Source organism: Cricetulus griseus, chromosome 3 (assembly GCF_003668045.3).
Source record: "Cricetulus griseus strain 17A/GY chromosome 3, alternate assembly CriGri-PICRH-1.0, whole genome shotgun sequence".
Classification (NCBI taxonomy): domain Eukaryota; kingdom Metazoa; phylum Chordata; class Mammalia; order Rodentia; family Cricetidae; genus Cricetulus; species Cricetulus griseus.
The window spans coordinates 196,271,659-196,292,063 of NC_048596.1; positions in this window are offsets into that span (position 1 = coordinate 196,271,659).

The following is a 20,405-nucleotide window of genomic DNA, read 5'->3' on the forward strand; positions in this document are numbered from 1 at the left end:
AACTCTTTCTTACTCAGACATGCATTTTGTTTGCCTCAGCCACCCTTGCTATGTGACCTTGAAGTGGTTACTCCCCTCACTGGGTTGTAGTAGTTTTTTTTTTTTTTTTTTTCTGCAGAGCAAAGAGCCTTCTAACGCTCTCTACATAGCAGACCTATTGAGGGGCTTTGCTTAAGACAAGCATTTTGATTTTAGCTCGCTCACATATTTTTAAAAATTATTTCTGTAATACGTCTCAACCTCCCTATTGTGTGGCCATTTCTTCTGCTATTCATTCCAGCCAGAGCTGTCTCCAGGCACCTATAACCTTACATTGAGAGAGGCACTCCAATCAGGAGCCAGTAGAAATAAAAGTGTCTTTCAATTCCAGAGCCTGCTGGATTCTGGCGGACAGTGAAGAGCAATCAGGGCCCGTGTTTCACACTTGTGCCGCAGTGCACTCTTATTTTGCATGCGTTACTTGGTTCACAGCACACAGCCAGTGGGAGGAGTACAGCCTGCAAAGAGAGGAGTGTGTTGAAATCCAGGGAGTTCTTTCCAAGCTTTCTCAATTTCCAGAGCAAAAATTAAGACCTAGAGTGCTGAAGGGACTCATCCAAGGTCACACAGCAAATCTGAATCCAACCCAAGACTCGGCTTCCCGGCCTGGGGTTCTGTCCAGAGCCGGAATCTTGCTCCATCTCCTTCCACTGAACAGATCTGATTTTGCAGTCTTTGCTCTCCCTAATAGCTGGCCAGCAAAACTCCTCCAGAACCTGGGGGAAGCAATTCACTTCAAACATCCCTTCTGCCAAGCTGTTTAGCCCAGTCACTGCTCTAGAACATCCCACCCCAGAACAAACAAGTTCCTCCGAAGTTCAACTCACCGCTTGTCTTAGGAAGTATGTTCCCAGCCAGTTCTCTGCCAGGCATGGGGAGCCCATGTCTCAGTGACCGGGAAAGAGACAGTTTTGTGTCAGAGAGTTGGGGGGTTAAAAAAAAATCACAAACCAAAACCAACTCCCAACATAGCATCCCTGGCAGTCAGTGTCCAGTCCTTTTCTGGCCTCCTCTAAAGAGCAGAAGTTTGTTCATTCTGAATCTGCAGAAGAGCAGGGGTACAAAGTGCCTTTCTAGAAGGACCCTGAAGTCCTCCTTCCTCCTGAGAGCTGAAGGTCCGGATGCTGCAGGGAGCTTGGCCAGCTGTCCTGTCTCAGCGGCCGACTTGGTGCTCCAAGTCCCATAGGGACAGCCAGCATAGTCCATGCCCGGGGTGGGGGGTGGAGGTGCTGACGGGAAGGGCTTAGGATTAATCTCTCCATCAGCCAGGCAGCAGGCGGGAGCTGCGGCTGCTCTGCCAACCACCCGGGAGGCAAGGAGAATGTCTGTCCTCTCTCCTCTGTGAGGAGGAGCTGAGCTCTGGAGGAGCTAGGGCAGTTAGGGACCTGGGGACCAGGCTGTTGCAACCTCATGGTACACTAAGGTGGGGAGATGCCTCAGTAAGGGTTGCAGAGAAGTTTGCGGGCTGGGACAGACCAACCCAGCCTTAGAGCCTAGGGTGGGTATTGGGGAGACTGCATAACAAGTTAGGAACAGAGAGGCTTGGAGCCAGATTCCAGCCTCCAATGTGAGTACCCTTAGGCAGGTGAGTTAGTGCCTTCCTACTCAGTTTCCTTATCTGCAAAAGTTATATAAGTGGGAGGGGGGACACAAGGGGGTGAGGGCTTCCAGGATAAAATCCATAAGCTTCACCTGTGAGTTTGGCCCTGAGTGTAGGTGAGGAGACGCCACAACAGAGTTTCTTGCTGTGTGTCCTTGGTGAGTCACTTCACCTCTCTGGGCCTCGGTTTCCTTAAATGAGGACAGTGGGAGCTGCAAAATTGCAAAAGCATGGTAATGTAGGGCTTGCTGTCCCTAGGTCCTTCATTTTCTTCAAAGGTTTTGCAGCCAAGTGACCTTCATGACTCCTTTCTGTCTCTGGGGACCCCAGAGGCTTGTTCAAGGTCACCATGCTAATTAGCAGCTGTACCAGGTTAGGATCATCACTGAATTCAGACCGGATCTGATGTGGGGTTCCAGGAGCAAGGAGGATCAGAGCCTGGCTGTCCTCAGTTCTCTAAAAGGAACAACTGAAGTTACCTGTGGCCTGGCAGAAGGGTGGAGGAACAAAAGCAGGAGAGAGAAGCTGGCAGGGGGCAGGGTTCTCAAAGGGTATTATGGGAACCCCAGGGCTCTGTAGAAATGCTGAGGGGCCTGGACTATGGCAGAGCAAGAACTGGAGACTCCAGCCTGTTTTCTCTGCCTTCCCACCAGGGTCACTGCTGGGGCCCAAGGCAGAGACCTAGCATCTTTATGAGGGGTGCCAAGGCTCTCTGTCCCTTCTTTGATTCTCTAGGTCTCTAGCTCCTCTAAGCCAGGCTCCAGAATTCTCTCTCCCTGGAGCGGGCTTTCTGCTCTCCATCTGATTTAGTCCTGTCTTAGTCAGGGTTACTATTGCTGTGATATAACACCATGACCAAAAGCCACTTGGGAAGGAAAGGGTTTATTTGACTTACATATCCTGAGTAAGAGTACACTGAAGGAAGCCAAGGCAGGAATTCAAACAGGGCAGGAGCCTGGAGGCCGGAACTGATGCAGAGCTCATGGAGAGCCAGTCTTTTGTTGTTTGTTTTTTTGACACAGGGTTTCTCTGTGTATTCCTGACTGTCCTGGAACTCACACCGTAGACCAGGCTGGCCTTGAACTCACAGAGATCCGCCTGCCTCTGCCTCCCAAGTGCTGGGATTAAAGGCATGTGCCACCACCAACTAGCCCAGAGGAGTGCTATTTGTTGATTTCTCCCTCATGACTTGCTCAGCCTGCTTTCTTTCTTTTCTTTCTTTCTTTCTTTCTTTCTTTCTTTCTTTCTTTCTTTCTTTCTTTCTTTTTTTGTTTTTGTTTTTTGTTTTTTGTTTTTTTTGAGAGAGTTTCTGTGGCTTTGGAGGCTGTCCTGGAACTAGCTCTTGTAGACTAGGCTGGTCTCGAACTCAGAGATCCACCTGCCTGCCTCCCGAGTGCTGGGATTAAAGGCGCACCACCAATCCCGCACTCACCCCCCCCACCCCCGCCCCCCACCCCACCCACCCCACCCCCCTTTCCACCCCACCAATGCCCGGCTCAGCCTGCTTTCTTATAAAACCTAGGACCACTAGTTCTAGGTAGGGGGCCCTCCTCCATCAATCACTAATTAAGAAAATGCCCTACAGGCTTGCCTGCAGCCAGATGTTATAGAGGTTTTTTTCTCAATTGATGCCCCCTCCTCTCAGGTGACTAGCTTGTGTCAAGTTGACATAAAAACTAGCCAGCACAAGTCTGTTAGGTTAACCACTCTACCCAGACCATCTTCCTCTCTTAGTTCTCTCTGGACAGGCAAGGTCCGGATGCCAATCTAGAATCACATTTCAGGGCTCTGTCAGGAAAGGGCTTGCTGCACAAGTTTGCAGATCTGAACTTGATCCCTTCAAACCCACATGGTAATAAATACATGCCTGTTATCCCCGTGTTGGGGAGGCAGAGACATCGGGGTCCCTGAGTCTTGTTGGCCAGCCAGCCTGACTTACTTGGGGAGTTCCAGGCTAGTGAGAAGACTTGGTGGAGGTGGCCCATGGGGTTCTCCCCTCAAGGTTAGGATTAGATTCTGCCCTGACTGTCCAGCAAGGCCTGCTATGCCACAGCTATATGACCCCCAGGCAGGTTTTCTTTCTTTTCTGTGTATCAGGGTAGCTGGGTGACCTGACTTTTGAGCTCCATGGCCTTTGTGAGTAGTGATTGAATTATTTGTCACAGTACAGAGCACAGTGCCTGGCATGCCCCCATACAGGAGCATGGCCCGTTTTCTCTCTTAGCATTGTCCCCGTCTCTTCCTACAGTAGTGCAAGCATTGCTAACAGAGCATGAGCATACAGGGGCACCCAGGCTAAAACTGCTGTTGATCCATGGTATGTGATGCACTGATAATGGCTAGCTTTGTAGGGAGAAAACTTCCTCAAATATGGTGCTTGCCAGTTACTATAGTACAAAAACTCTGGCCACTATCAAGTGGACCGCATTGTTCTGTGGAGGGCTAGGGAGGCAGGTGAAGGATAGACACTTGCACCGCTGTGCTAATGGGTTCTGGGATATCACTGAACTTGTGGCTTTCCAGCATCGATAAGGAAAGGCTTCCCAAGGCAGGATTCTTAATTAAACCCTGACTGAGCTCTCAAGCCTTCACTGTGTACTCCTATCACAGGCAGTGCCCTGTACCCTGGGATTCTGATGGGTAGCTGGGTGATGGTATGGTCCAGAAAAGGCCAAACCCTGAGAGCAGTACTCAGAAAGGTTGGCTTAGTCACATCTGAGAGTGCTAGGCAGGTTCCCTCTCAGCACCTCCCCTTCTCCCCAGGACCCATTGACCCTCTCACAGCTGGTGTCCTCAGTGGTTACAGGGCCTGATAGGAGACCACTGCCAGAGGGAATCTATGCAGAGCCTGCTCTGCCTGCTTTGGGGTGAGCACAGCCAGGCAGGCTACCTTCCTGGAATGGCTGTCCCCTCCAGCAGCTGACACACAAAGTGCCTCTCCCAGGCCACAGTGAGCAGGTACACTGTGGTCCCTGAGCAGTCCAGCTGGGTTCTATATCGGGCACTGTCACCTAGGTGGCTCTGAGCTTTAGCAGGTTGGGAATTATGGACTGCAAGCCATTACCTGCCTCACCAGGGGATGAACTAGAGTTTCAGGGGTGCCTCACCAGGGGATGCACTAGAGTTTCAGGGGTGCCCTTAACATTATGGCAGGAAATTTTGAGTCAATGTCAGTCTCCAGGAGAGGAGTTGACCCAGGGTAGGAAGTGATGATGGCGATAGTGTGGGGGTGAGTGTGTGCCAGATGGCAGGGGTGAGAATTGTCACATCAAAAGGCCAGTGCTGTGGGTAGAAAGGCACTGCCTAGTACGCACAGCAACAAGGGACTGGGACTCCTGTGGGGTTTGAGTTTGGGCATTTCTCATACCCCATTCAACTTCCTACACCCGGTAACAGCATGCCAAGAAGTATTTTGCTTTGCAAAGCTGTGGGGACAAATTTATCGTCTTGCCTTGGGAATCTTGGCCATGAGGTGTTCATTTAATCTGCAATTGGCACCAACTCTGGAGCAGATGCAGTATCTGCACAGATAGGCAGCTGCAGTGTGACAAAACAGCAGTGCAGACAATTATCCTTCACTTCGAAGTTGGCCTGAAACACCTGTCAATGGGAAACAAATTGGTTTTTTTTTTCATTGTTTAGAAGCTTGGGGGGCTTACAGAACCATCTATCGTTTGATTTGTTTTGATTTTTGTTGTTGTTTTTTGATACAGGTTATTTCTACATAGACCAGGCTGTCCTGGAACTCATTCTGTAGACCAGGCTGTCCTCAAATTCAGAGATCTGCTTGCCTCTGCATCCCAAGTGCTGGGATTAAAGGCGTGTGCCAGCATATCCAGCTTTGTCTATCTTTTATTAATACCCAGTCTTGGTTTGGGGGTCACAAGTGCCTGAGAGAGGCAGGCAGATTAGGGGTAGGGGGGACTTGAGAGCTATAAGGGGCAGAGCCTATAGTCTACAGGGGGCAACAGTGGTGGAGAATGAGAGGCAGGATGGGCAAAACCTGGTGTCCACATTCAGCCTACTGGAAGGGAGCAGACAGCTTGGCTCTGTGTTTAACTGATGTGGATAAAACAGTGGTGTTTACTTCTAGAGCTCTCCAAAGGAAAGATGATGTAAACCAGGACTGAGATGGGCAGTGCCTACATGTCTCCACCTCTCAGCATTCCTGTCTTAGTTAGGGTTCCTATTTTCCTGGACCACAGCAACTCTTCTAAAGGAAAACATGTAACTGGGGCTGGCTTACAGTACAGAGGTTTAGTCCATTATCATCATGGTGGGAAGCCTGGCGGCACACAGGCAGGCACAGTACTGGAGAAGGTGCCAAGAGTTCTACATCCAGAGAGGCAGGTAGCAGGAAGAGAGAGAGACACCGCCACGAGCCTGCCATGAGTTTCTGTCCCCAGTGACACACTTCCTCCAGTAAGACCACACTACTCCAGCAAGGTCACACCTGTTACTAGTGCCACTCATTGTGAATCTGTAGGGTCCATTTTCATTCCAACTACCACAATTCCCCTACTGCTTCCATCACGGACTGGTTTGAGAGGTTCTCTGGAGATGGCGGTTGCCCCGGACTATAGCTCCATAGTCCGGGGTTCCGAAGTCAGCAGGTTCTTTGCAGAGATAAAACTGGTCTTTCTTTGCCAGCAAAGCCACCAACAGTCACACGTCACTGCCCAGATTTGTCTCACTCCCCCAAGTGTTGTTCTGCTCCGGTGCCTGTCACTGCTCCAATCCATTGTTGCTTCTGGAAGCAGCTTCCCACACTAGGTTCCCTCAGTGAGGAGTGCAATGGAATTTTGAGGCGTGTTTAGTCTTTATTTTTATGAGAGGCATTTAAAAAGCTTTTTGAAAACATTCTTATTACGCTTTTTGAGATGTGGTCTCACATAGTCCAGAGTGGCCTTCAACTTGCTATGTGGTCAAAGCTGACTTGAAATTCCTGATCCCCCTGCCTCCACCTCTGTGTGCTGAAATTATATGTGTACACTACCACACCAGCTAGATGTCCACTGCCAGCTATAGATTGATGCCTCCTGAAGATGTAGAGAGGGCAAGTGGAGACCAATGGGACTGTGGGGTGCTAGGGGACCCATAGTTTCATGGTGTGGATGGTTCCTGGGAGATGGATGTGGCAACCCTGAGCATTCAATTTGTGTCAGGTGGTTCTTGTGTCCAAGGCCAGGCTCTGTCTCAGTTCTTCAAGGTGAGGTGGGCTTTTTGATGATACAGCTGCCTTTGAGTCACCTATGGTCCTGTAAGTAGCCCCTCACCTAAGCTGAACTTGGGTAATGTCATTTATTTGTCATCAGCACCGTAACTAGTGTGAATAAATGTTCCGTCACATGTCCCCAGGAATATCACCTAACATTATTCCACATGGATTAGGAAGAGAAAGCCTTGGGTTCCAGAATAAGGACTCAGAGCTTCAAGGGGCTTTGGCTCAGCTCTGTGGTCCCCAAGGCCCCCACTGGGATACCCAAGACAGATAACTTGGAACTCTATGGTATAATGCAGCGCTTTGCCTGGCTTGATTTGCTATAACAGGATTGTTGGCTTTTGCACCAAACATGGTGGCAGAATTAAAAATACAACCCAAGCCAATACCTAGCCATGACAGAGTGACCATACTATGTTTAGTAATCAAAGAAAAGAGGAAGGAAGGGAGCCAGGTGCTGGGTGGCTTTCTCTGAGAAGCCACCTTTCCTTTTTTTTTTTTTTCTTCTTCTTTATTTTTTGAAACAGGGTTTCTCTGTAGCTTTGGAGCCTGTGCTGAACTTGCTTTGTAGATCAGGCTGGTCTTGAACTCACAGAGATCCACCTGCCTCTTCCTCCTGAGTGCTGAGACTAAAGGTATGTGCTGCCTTTACTTTCTATAGCTCCGTTATCTCCTGGAGATTAAGTGCTCAGCTCAGACCATCCTAGCTTGGGTCAATGTCCAGGTTGTAATTTCTGCCTTTGTACGTTCCTCTACTTCTTCGGAGCTGTGGTAGGTGCACAGCATCCACCTCAGGGGGTTGCTGTAAAGATGAAGATACATGCGTAAACAAAGAATCTTTGTATTGGTCTTGAGATAAGCAGCCTGGGATCATTCTTAGTTATTTTATTAATAACTCTTAAAGGGGATAAATGCATGTTAGGTGTTCCTGATATCTGATTACAGCATCGTGTGTGTGTGTGTGTGTGTGTGTGTGTGTGTGTGTGTGTGTCACACACACACACACACACACACACACACACACACACACACACACACACGTAACTGCCTCACCAAGAGTACAAATCCCATTTTTTTGCTGGAAAAATCTCCTGACTTGCTTTCACACTTTTTTTTTTTTGAGAGCTGTTTGCTCTGGACACATTCTGTCTTCCTGAAGGTTTAAAATCTAGGACAGAGCTTTTCCTCAGAGGGAGGGGGAAGGTCACAAGGAACATCTGTCGTCCTTGTCCTCAGTGTTCTAGATCGAGGACTTACTCGGACAAGACTGAGACACCAGAGCAATAAAATAATTGACCTGATTCTCATTTTAATGCAGAAGCCTCGTGCTTTGCTGAGACATGGAACTCTTTATCATAAAAGGCAATGTTTTGCCCCACTTGTTTTGCTGGCAATAAGAATGTTGGCTTTTGCACCCAATGTCCCTCCTAGTGAAATAGATTGGAAGGACACACAGGGACAAAGTGGTGTAGATTTAAAGCAAGTCTGGCTCAAGACCCATTGCTGGAGGAAGTGGGTCCAGCAGGACTAGCAGGCTGAGACACACTAGCATGGGTGTGCTGTGGGGAACCCGGTTAACCTGGGTCTGATCTAGCTTCACTGCAGAAGGTAAGTTTGAACTAGAGCCAGGATTTCATCTGTATACACTTAGCACCAGAGCTGGCATGGAATGGGCATATTGACATTGATGGAGGAAAGGACCGAGGGATGGGGGATGGAGAGATGGATGAAGGGATGGATAGATGAATGGAGGGACAGTGGGTGGCCAAATCCATATTGAGCCTTTTTTTTTTTCTGATGTTCCATGGTGCGTGAAGTCTTGGATTTTGAAGGTCTTGAGCTATCAATTTGCTGGGAGACACTTTAGGTCAAGGCCAAGATAACTTGAATAGGTCTTGATATCAGACAAGATGAAAACAAGGTGAAATGTGGGGCTCACCAAATCAAAATAAAAACAAGCATTGGATTTATAATAGAATTGTCTTTGGCTTCAAAAATATGTCTCTGCACAAATTGAAATGCTACTTTTAAAAATACAGCTTGAATAAACTTCTGAGAAAGCAAAGCTAAGTTAATATTCTTGCAAATAATGTCCCATGTTCTCTGTAACAAGTGTGAATTGTCTTAGTTTGGGTTGACAAGACAAAGTACCATAGAGTGGTTAACATGGAAACAGCAGGGATTTATTTATCACCATGCTGGAGGCTGGAAATCTAAGAACAAGGCCCCAGCAAGGTTGGGTTCTGGGGAGGACTCTCTCTAGACTGTAGCCATTGGCCCTTGTGTGACAGAGGGTGCCCCAGAGAGCTGTCTCAGGCCTCTTTCATACACACACTAACCAACTCACATGGCTGCATCACCTCCTAACTCTCTCTCCCTCTCCCTGGAGCTTAGGGTGACAACCTCTGCATTTTCAGAGGAGGGAACACAAGCATTAAGTTCAAAACAATTATCTTCATAGAATTGAACATAAGATTGAGCTGTACACAGCCTGCAGGGCATTTTTAAAATTAGTGATTGATGGGGGAAAGTCAGCCCAATGTGCGGTGCCATCCCTGGATAGGTGGTCCTGAGTGCTATAAGAAAGCAGGCCGAGCAAGGCACCGAGCAGCACCCTCCATGGCCTCCGCATCAGTTCCTGCCTCCAAGTTCCTGCCCTGCTTGAGTCCTTGCCCTGACTTCCTTTAATCAAGAACTGGTGTTTCATCACAGCTAGAAACCCTGACTAAGACAAACAGGAGAGAGACACTGTCTATCCTCTTTCACAGACAAGAACCACAGCCCAGAGAACATTGTCATTGTGTCACTCAGCTTCCTTTCACTGTGACAAATCTCCAAGGGAACTTTTCAACCGAGGAAGGATTGGTTTTCAGGCTGTGAGAAGATAGAGCATCATGGTGGCAAGTGTGATGGGAAAGGAGACAGAGAGAGAGAGAGAGACAGAGAGCGAGATACATACACACAGAGAGATACACAGAGAGAGACAGAGAGAGATACACACACACACACACAGAGATACAGAGAGAGAGAGAGACAGAGAGAGAGAGACAGAGAGAGATACACACACACACAGAGATACACAGAGAGAGACAGAGCGAGATACACACACACACAGAGATACACAGAGAAAGAGAGACAGAGAGAGATACACAGAGAGAGAGAGAGAGAGACAGAGACACACAGAGAGAGATCAGGAACACACACACACACACACACACAGAGAGAGAGAGAGAGAGAGAGAGAGAGAGAGAGAGAGAGACAGAGAGACACACACACACAGAGAGAGAGAGACAGAGACAGAGAGAGAGATCAGGGACACACACACACACTTCAAAGAAATGTTCCCACCTACCCACCCACTCATTGTCCTAGTGCTTTTAGACAGGCCCCACCTTCTAAGATTTCTGTCACCTTCCAGTAACATCATCAAACTGTGAACTCATTGATTAGGCCTGGCCTCCACTCCCTTATCAGTGATTGACCTACCAGCTGAGGACCAAGTGTTGCCATTTGAGTCTTTGTGTGGGGTGACGACACTTCATATCAAGCCGTAAGTCACAAAGCAGCTGAGGTCAGTGTTGAGTCTGAATACAAACATCCTGAGCTGATAGCCTAAAGACCCACTGTGCTGTCCCATCCTTTCATGAGAGAATTAATTTGTGAATATATTTGCTGATTTCCAAAGTGAACTCCCTTTTCTAGGTAGAGATGACAGCTTGCCAACAGGTGCCCACCAGCTTGTGACGGCTAACTGGCTTAGTCCTGGTATCTAGGAAGATGATGGAGTGACAACCCTGACTGGTCTTCTGGACACCCTGGAAGGGAGACTTCTAGGGTCACTGCAAGCAGGGTGATGTGGTCAACCCAAAAGATGCCCCCCATAAAAATCTTCACACAGTATAGAGATCAGGCCTGTGTGGCAGTGCACACCTTCACTCCCAGCACTTGAGAGTAGAGGCAGGTGAATCTCTGCGAGTTCAAGGTCATCCTGGTCTACATAACCTGTTCCCAGCCAGCTGTCTTCATAGTAAGACCCTGCCTAACCCTGTAGTCCATGGCTACCATTCAGCTCTGGACCCTAAAACTTGTCTCTGTCATTTGGAACACCTGTCCATGTTTGCTTTTCTGTTGCTGTGATAAAACACCATGACCAAAAGCAACTTGAGGAAAGGGTTTATTACATCTTACAGCTTGTAGTCCATCATCCAGGGAAGTCAGGAAGTAGGAACAGAAGTAGAGGCCATGGAGAAGTGCTGCTCATCGGCTTGCTCAGCCTGCTTTCGTATAGCACCCAGGATTACCAGCCAAGGGGGCAGAGCATACTGCTCACAGTGAGCAGGGTCTTTCCAAATCAACCATCAATCAAGAGAAATGCATCACAGGCTTGCCTAACGTACCACAGGCTTGCCTACAGGCCAGTCTGGTGGGGGCATTTTCTCAATTGAAGTTCTCTCTTCCAAAATGACTCTAGCTTGTGTCGAGCTGTCACAAAACTTGTCAGCACATTTCTCCATGGTCCTGACCTCCAGGCTGCCTGCCCCCAGCCACCAGCTGCCATCAGCCCTGGGGAGAATTTAATTGCTTTCATACCCAGCACCTTGCTAAGTCTTCAGGCACTGAGGGCTTTGAAGATTAAAGTATGAAAAGAAGTTAATTATTTAAAGACATACATTTGAAGTGGGGCAAACCGAACTTAGATTAGAAACCGGGAGGTCTAAATTGGCAATTACCAGTAGCAAGCTCTTCATATGTAGCAAATGAGCAGGCTCTGACTGACACTCCTTGACTTGGGTGTGTCATTCCAGTCCTGTACATAAGGAAACCTAGGCACAGAGAGTTTGGGTGCCTTGCCTAGGTTAACACAGTTTCAAAACGCAAGAACGGAGATTTGAACTGTCCCTTCCTCAGGGTACTATTGGGGTAAAAAGATGTATTCATTCCTGGAGAAATTGGTCCCCAGGGCTCTCTATGACTTGTTGTTCCTGTGCCCACTGCATCTATTTGAGGCTGAGAAATAACTATTTGTAGATGTGATGAGAAAGAAAAATAGGTTCCATGGTATCAATGAAGACACTTAAGCTATCTGAAATTACAGGAGCAGCTCACTATGGCTCTAGTAGGATATGGTCCATTAGTCATGGAATCAATTGGTGAGGATGGCGCCAGGAGGGGCCAATTTGGTTCCTCTCCTTCCAGTGTCATGCTGGGCCTCACTCAGTGGAGCACTGTTCTTCCATCTGGACGAAGCACCAGCAAACCTCATTATCCTTCCTGCTCGATGTTATTAAACATCCGGCGTTGATGAGATTTTTTTTTTTTTTATTGGAGGACAAAACAGTAACTGTGGCTTAATGGGAAGCATCTGCAAGCACAGTTAAGCATTGAGCGATTGCACAGACCCATGTGCAGACCAGCTCTGCGCCTCCTAGTGGCAGGTAGCTTTCTTCTCCATGGAGGGCCCCTTTATTATTTTTTTCCCATTTATTTTGCATACCAATCACAGTTTCCCCTCCCTCCTCTCCTCCCTCTCCCCTATCTCCCATATACCCCCTATCCACTCCTCCTCCGTTCTGAAAGGGGTTAGGCCTCCCATGGGGAGTCAACAAAGCATGACATATCAAGTTGAGGGAGGACCAAGCTCCACTGCCTACATCAAGGCTGGGCAAGGCATCCAGGCATGAGGAATAGGTTCCCAAAGCTATTTCAAGAGCCAGAGACAGGTCCTAATCCCACTGTTAGGAGCCCCACAAACAGACCAAGCTACACAATTGCCACTCACATGCAGAGGGACTAGGTCGGTCCCATGAAGGCTCCCTAGCTGTCACTCCAGAGTCTCCCACTAGCTCATTGCCACTCACATGCAGAGGGACTAGGTTGGTCCCATGAAGACTCCCTAGCTGTCACTCCAGAGTCTGTGAGCTCCCACTAGCTCAGGTCAGCTGACTGTGGGTTCCCCCATCATGATCTTGAACCCCCCCACACACACACTTGTACAATTCCTCCTCCCTCTCTTCAATAGGACTCCCAGAGCTCAGCCCAGTGCTTCCATCAGTTACTGGATGAAGGTTCTCTGATGATAATTAAGATAGACACCAATCTGATTCCAGGAGAAGGCCAGTTCAGGCACCCTCTCCACTACTGCTAGGAGTCTTAGCTGGCATCAACATTGTGGATTCCTGCAAGTTTCCCTGGCACCATGTTTCTCCCTAGCCCCAAAATGCCTTCCCCTCAAGATATCTCTTTCATTACTCTCCACCTCAGTCCCATCTTCAACTTGCCCAACCCAATCCCTAATGTTTCCATCCCCTACTCCATCCCCTCCCCACCCCCAGTTTACCCAGGAGATCTCATCTATCTCTGCTTCCCAGGGAAATCCATGTGTCCTTCTTTGGTTCCTCCTTGTTACCTAGCTTCTCTGGGGCTGTGAATATAGCATGGTTATCCTTTAATTTACAGCTAATATCCACTTTTAAGTGAGTACATACATGTTTGTCTTTCTGAGTCTGGGTTACCTCACTCAGGATGATTTTTTTCTAGTTTTAACCATTTGCCTGCAAATTTCATGATGTCATTGTTTTTTTCTTTTTTACCACTGAGCAATACCCCATTGTGTAAATGTACCACATTTATTTTTACCCATTCTTTGGTTGAGGGGCATCTAGGTTGTTTCCAGGTCTTGGCTATTATGAATAATGCTGCTATGAACATAGTTGACCAAATGATGTAGCTTGAATTCTACAAAAACCTTAGACCTACAAAGGGGCAAGCTTTTATCTCCACCTGCCATATATTCCTCTCCCTGCCTGTCCATATCACATCTGTTTCCTCCTCCCAAGTGCTAGGATTAAAGGTGTGTGCCTCTCAAGTACTCGGATCAAAGGCATGAGATCCCAAGTTGTGGGATTAAAGGTGTGTACCACCACTGCTTGGCCTTTCTAGTTAACTAGTGACTAGCTCCTCACTCTAATCTCTAGGCAAGCTTTATTTGTTAGAGCAAAAACAAAATATCACCACAAGTGTCCTTGTGGTATGCTTGAGTATATACTCTGGGTATATGCCTAAGATTGGTATAGCTGAGTCTTGAGGTAGATTGATTCCCAATTTTCTGACAAACAGCCATACTGATTTCCAAAGTGGCTGTACAAGTTGGCACTCCCACCAGCAAAGGAGGAGTGTTCCCCTTACTCCACATCCTCTCCAGCATAAGCTGTCAGTAGTGTTTTTGATCTTAACCATTCTGATAGGAGTAAGATGGTATCTCAGAGCCATTTTGATTTGTATTTCCCTGACAGCTAAGGGTGTTTAACAATTCTTTAAGTGTATCTCAGCCATTTGAGATTCTTCTGTTGAGAATTCTCTTTTTAAATCTGCATGTTGTTGATGTTTTACTGTTTTGGCTCTTCAGTCTTTTTTTTACTGTTTTGGCTCTTCAGTCTTTTTGAGGGGCCCACCACCCAGCTCCCAAATAAACCACTCACAGAGGTTTATTCTTTTTTATGAATGTCTGGCCTTAGTGTGGCTTGTTTCTAGCCAGCTTTTCTTTCCTTCCTTCCTTCCTTCCTTCCTTCCTTCCTTCCTTCCTTCCTTCCTTCCTTCCTTTCTTTTTTTTCTTGCTGCAAACTGCATGAGGCTTTATTGTTGTTTAATGAGCTAACCCCATGTTAGCTCGGGTCTTTCACCCACCCGCCATGGCGGATGGCTTGCAAAGACAGCTCAAAGGGGCTGCATAGAGATCTTGTAGGGCAGCGTAAGGGATTGGTGTGCCTCCAGGCTTGGAGGGCTTGCCCTGTGTTGATTGGCCAATTGATTGTTATGGCCCATACTAGCCAGCTTTTCTTATCTTTAATTTTCCTAACTACCTTTTGCCTCTGGGATTTTTCCTTTTCTTCTATATATCTTACTTTCACTCTTACTTTGTGGGTGACTGGGTGGCTGGTTGGGTGGCTGGGTGGCTGGTTGGGTGACTGGGTGGCTGGTTGGATGGCTGGGTGGCTGGTTGGGTGACTGGGTGGCTGATTGGGTGGCTGGGTGGCTGGTTGGGTGGCTGGTTGGCTGGTTGGCTGGTTGGGTGACTGGTGGCGGGTTGGGTGACTGGTGACTGGGTGGCTGGTTGGATGGCTGGGTGGCTGGTTGGGTGACTGGGTGGCTGATTGGGTGGCTGGGTGGCTGGTGGGTGGTGGCTGGTTGGCTGGTGGTGGGGTGACTGGTGACTGGTTGGGTGGCTGGCTGGCTGGGTGGCTGGACTGGGTGGCCTGGGTGGCTGGGTGGCTGGCCCTGCCGTTCTCCTCTTCTTGTTCTCTTGTTTCTCCTCCTCTTCCTCGTTTCTCCTTCTATTTATCCTCTCTGCCTGCCAGCCCCACCTATCCTTGCTCCTGCCTCACTACTGGCCATTCAGCTCTTTATTAGGACCACCAGATGTTTTAGACAGGCACAGCAACACAGCTTCAGAGTTAAACAAATACAGCATAAACAAAAGTCAAAACACCTTAAGAATAATACTTCCCAACAACTGACCCCATTTAAAAAGTGGATTATTTGGTATTTTGATGTCTAGTTTCTTGAGTTCTTTGTATATTTTGGAGATCAGCCCTCTGTCAGATGTGGGGTTGTGAAGATCTTTTCCCATTCTGTGGGCTGCCATTATTGACAGTGTTCTTTGCCTTACAGAAGCTTTTCAGTTTCAAGAGGTCCCATTCATTACTTGCCAATCTCAGTGTCTGTGCTACTGGTGTTATATTCATGAGTGGTCTCCAGTGAGGCTCCCTTCTTATCCAAGCCTTTTGTGGTGCTTCTTGTGGGTCACTTCGGAGAGAATAACTTATTGACACCTGTCAGGGAAGCAGCAAACATTCAGTAAGCTTGTAGTGTTCTATCACCGAGGGCAGTGGGATTGAAAGGCAGCTCCCAAATGATGCACTAACCTGAACTTCAATATGTTCATCTCTTCCAAAAAAATACCTCAAATAACATTTGAACAACTATCTGGGTACCTAGTAGTCCAATCAAGTTGGCACATGAAATTAGCTGCTTGGGGTGAGATACTATACATAGCATGCTAGCCTTCCACTCAGCAGAGGTCTGTGCCTTATTATAGCACAGAGATTGTCTCCTGGTCTCCACACATGTGCTATGGCATGCACACGCACCCACTTACCTGACTGCCCAGACAAAACATTTGAAACATCAGATTCAGGCCTGGCCTCCACACACATCCACAGGTATGGCCTCAGACCAGGACTTGGGAGCATGGGGATCATCCTACCTATAACACTCCTTGAATTTCATTTCTTTTTTGGACCCTTGATGCCATCATGATGACATAAGAGGAATCAGGGGTCCATCCTGGGAGGCTGCTTGCCCAGCCTCAGCTCCCCAGACTCCAGCCAGCTATCATATCAGCTGAAGCCAACTCTTCGAGGCCAAGGGCTCAGCAGGGGGTTGAACAATCCAGGAATCCCCTGAATATTCTTCCAGAATGGTAGGCACCCCAAACCCACTGCACAGGTGTTGGAATCTTCCTTGAGTCTGTGTAGCATCTTACACTCAGGTGAGTTCTTTGGGGCACTTCATTCCTTTCAGTTTTTAAAATTTGTGTAAGTGTGCTTGTGTCTATGTGTGGGTATTTGGATGAGTACAGGTACTCATGGAGGCCAGAAGAGAGCATCAATTCCCCTGGAGCTAGAGTGACAGGTGTTTCAGATCCTCTACAAGTGCTCTGTTTTGTTTGGTTGGTTTTGGTTTTTTTGAGACAGGGTTTATCTGTGTAACAGCCCTGTAGACCAGGCTGGCCTCAAACTCACAGAGGTCCGCCTGCCTCTGCCTCCTGAGTGCTGGGATTAAAGGTGTGCACCACCAACACCCAGCTTTCTCTACAAGTGCCGTTAACCACAGAGCCATCTCACCAGCCCCACTTAATGTGTTTCTTAGTTGTGGTAACATAGACATGACATTTCCTTTGCCTTCTTGCCATGTCATGGCACCTGGCACTGTTCACTGTTGAATGGCACTGTGTCAGTGATTCTCTCATCTCAGTGACCAAACACCCCTTAAGAGGCAACTCCAGGGAAGAAGGGTTTGTTTGGGCTCATGGTTGGAGGGAATATGGCCCATCATGGGGGAAGGCATGGGGCCACAGTGTGGAAGTGTGCACCTGGGCCTCCTCACTCCTCGGATCCTGGCAGAACAAGAAGCACAGAGCAGACAGGAAGTGGGGTGAAGCTATAAAATCTCAAGGCCTGTTACCAGTAGCCCACTTCCTCCAGTCCTAAAGGCGCCACAAGCTCCCACGACAGCGCCACCACCTGGGGAGTGGCATATTCAAAAAGATGTGCCTGTGGGGGACACTTCACAAACAGACCATGGCAACTGCTCTTCTCTAGAAATTTCTTCGATGGCAAAACTGAAGCTGCCATCACTGAGTGGTGACTGATAGCATCTGTCCCCTGGAAGAACCCCCCCTCCCACTCTCCATGGGCTTATGTCAGTGAACATCTTTGAGTCTTTGAGGTTCCTTTCAACAGCAGATAGCCTTGAATGGAATGTGGTGTGGTGGTACATTTTTATGAAATACCCCTTCCATTCTAAAAGCCTATAACCTTTTCTTTGAGATGATCTCTCTATGTAGCCCTGGCTGTCCAGTATGCCACTATGTAGACCAGTCTGGCTTCAGACTCAAAGAGATCTGCCTGCCTCTGCCTCCAGAGCACTGGTATTAAAAGTGTACATCACCACACTCAGCTAAGAGCCTGAAACTTTTCCCAGACCTCACAGCCAAGTAACAATATGCTGGTGTCCTGTGTGGGCACTAGCCTTGGTTTCCTGGTGCCCTTCCCCACCATGCTCCCAAGTGAGACAGGCTGGGTTAAGCACCTCTGGATTAAGGAGGCTCTAATGACCTAATATCTCAGCTGGGGTTTTGATTGATCCCGAGCAGCAGCGGCGCAGCAGGAGAAGCTCCCGCTGATTTCTCTCTCAGATGCCAACACTTCAATTATGCTAAGTCCTCATCAAGAGAGAATTAGGGGAGATAAAAGGCAAGCGCTTACGGTTCCCATGGACCACCTGCAACACAGCTGCAGAATATCACACCATCCTCAGCTGTCATCTGCCATGGAAAGATGACATCCACCACCAACCCTCCCTAAAACCTAATCTTCCCAGGGGTCATAAACCCAAATTCTACATGGCCCTTTTGCCCTCCAGACTCCAATTTCTTTAACCTTTGGTTCTAGCCAAAGAGCAGGCAACTCCTTCCTGTTTCTACCTTCCCCCAACTTTAAGGGTTCCCCAACTATACAAAGCTGGGATGGATGCTAGACCCCAGACCCCCACTCCTTGCTTTCTGATAGAAGTAAGCTCCTGGATCACTTACCAGATGCAAAGAGTACCACTTACCAATGGTACTCTCTGAGCCTCAGATTACTCTTATAGAAAATGGGGTGAATGGTACCTTGGGAAGTGCATGCTTCCATGAGGTAACTGAGGAAGCTTGAGACATCTTAAAACATACAGGATTTTGAATGTCAGCCTCTGAGCCCTCTCTAAGCTATCCAAGTTCCTGAAGAAAATGCATACATATTTACTGTTACTATAAGCTTGACCTTGGGAAACTTAGAAAATCAGAAGTTGAAAGGGCTCAACCATGATAGGGTCCTAAAACAACTAGGAAAGGGATGCCAGTATGACAGGCTATTTAGGGCCAGAGCACATCTCAGAATACATACTCATCTAAGGTCAGGTCTCAGGCTTTGTGAGCTTGACCTTAAAGACTGATATTTCTGCTAGACACATGGGTGGTGGGATAAGAAACTGTTGGTACAAGTCAGGTATCACAGGCACAGCTGCTATATGAGATGTTCTCTCAAAAGAAAGAGGGAGGAAGGAAGGGAGGAGGGAAGAAGAAGGAAAGGAGGGAAAGAGTGAGGAAGCACCTCGTGGGGCTGATCTCATTTGCTAAGCAGGGAACATTCAGAAGAGTGAGTGAGTTTGGGGAAGGGGTGAGCTGCAGATTGAGCTGGTAATTGGATCAGCTGCAGTCACTAAGTCTAACCCTGGACAATACACTTTCCATTTTCCTGGATCCTGCTAACAATGGCTGATGATCTCTTGTACCATCCCATTTCCCAGCTGAGGACGTAGTTTTGCAACTCCCAGAATTTGTTCCAGAGCTTGAGGCTCTCAGCTTGCTGCAGCAGCCATCTGTGACCATGAAGGTGTGGAGGTGGGTTTCAGACAGAGATGTAAAATAAATATGCAGATTAGATTCTGATACTGGCAACTCCAAGCCAGAAAACAGCCCATGGCTGTGACTTGATTTGGTCTGGAAATGATGGAAACACAGTGGGAGTAAGGTGGGATTGCAACAAGCACTTTGGAGTGGTGTCTGCTAAACTGAGCACACACCACTGTGACTAGCAACACCCTAGGGCTGTTCATGGGCAGAGCATCTGCTAGAGCCCTGAAGATGGCTGGCCTGTGTGGATCTCACAAACCGGCTGAGTGGAGCCAGGCTTGGAAGAGTGAGCACTCGACTGACTGACTCTAACTGGCTTCGGTCTCAATGGTGGGGACAGGAGTCAGTGTGGAGATGGAGCCTGGAAGAGGGCTCCACAGGAGCCAGGATCAGGGTTACCTTGACGCATCTGATGTAAAATCCCCCAAGCTTTGTCATCTTTCTTTTCCCATTATTCTCACCCATTTGCTTTGTTTGTTTTCAGGGTCTCTTGTAGAGACCCTAGTCTTGTAGAGACTCAAGTCTGGCCTCAAGTCACTATGTAGCCAAGGATAGTCTTGAAATTCTGTTCCTCCTGCCTCTTCCTCCTGAGAGCTGAGATTATGGGCTGGTTCCATCACCGCTGGCTTATGTGGCACTGGGAACCCAGGGCTTCGTGCATGCTAAGCAAGCACTCACCAAGCCACATTCCCAGATCCACATTTTTTTAAAAGTTGAAAAACATGCATGCATTTAGTTATTTTATGTGTATATGTTGTATGTATGTGCAACCAGCCTAAGGAGATCAGAAGGTGCCATTAGATTCTCTGGAACTGAGTTATAGGTGGTTGTGAGCCGACATGTAGATGCTGGGAATTGAACCTGGGTCCTCTGGAAGAGCACAGTCTGAACAGCTTTAGACAGTTTATGTGCCACAAATCCACTCAGTGGTTTATTATCAGTATATTCAAAGTTGTGCAGCTAACACCACCATCTCATTTGGGGACATTTCCATCTTGTCAGAAAGAAAAAAGGCTCCTGTTTGCAATAAGTCTGCAATGACAGTCCCTGGTCCCCAACTCCAGACAACAGTGCACAAATCGAGGTTGTATCCAAACAAAAGTCATTATTGAAGTATCCACAGTGTAATTGGAGTGGAGAGAGTTAGGTATGGGGAGAGGCTTGGGGAGAAGCATAGGCTGAGCTCCTGGGCCACTGTCTTGAACTCACCTGCCCTGTACATACTGTTGGTCTGGGGGACAGTGACCTTGGCAGTGTTTTCAGCATAGCAGCCCTGCTTTCTTATTTTCCTGCTTCAAGCAGGCCTGTGCCAA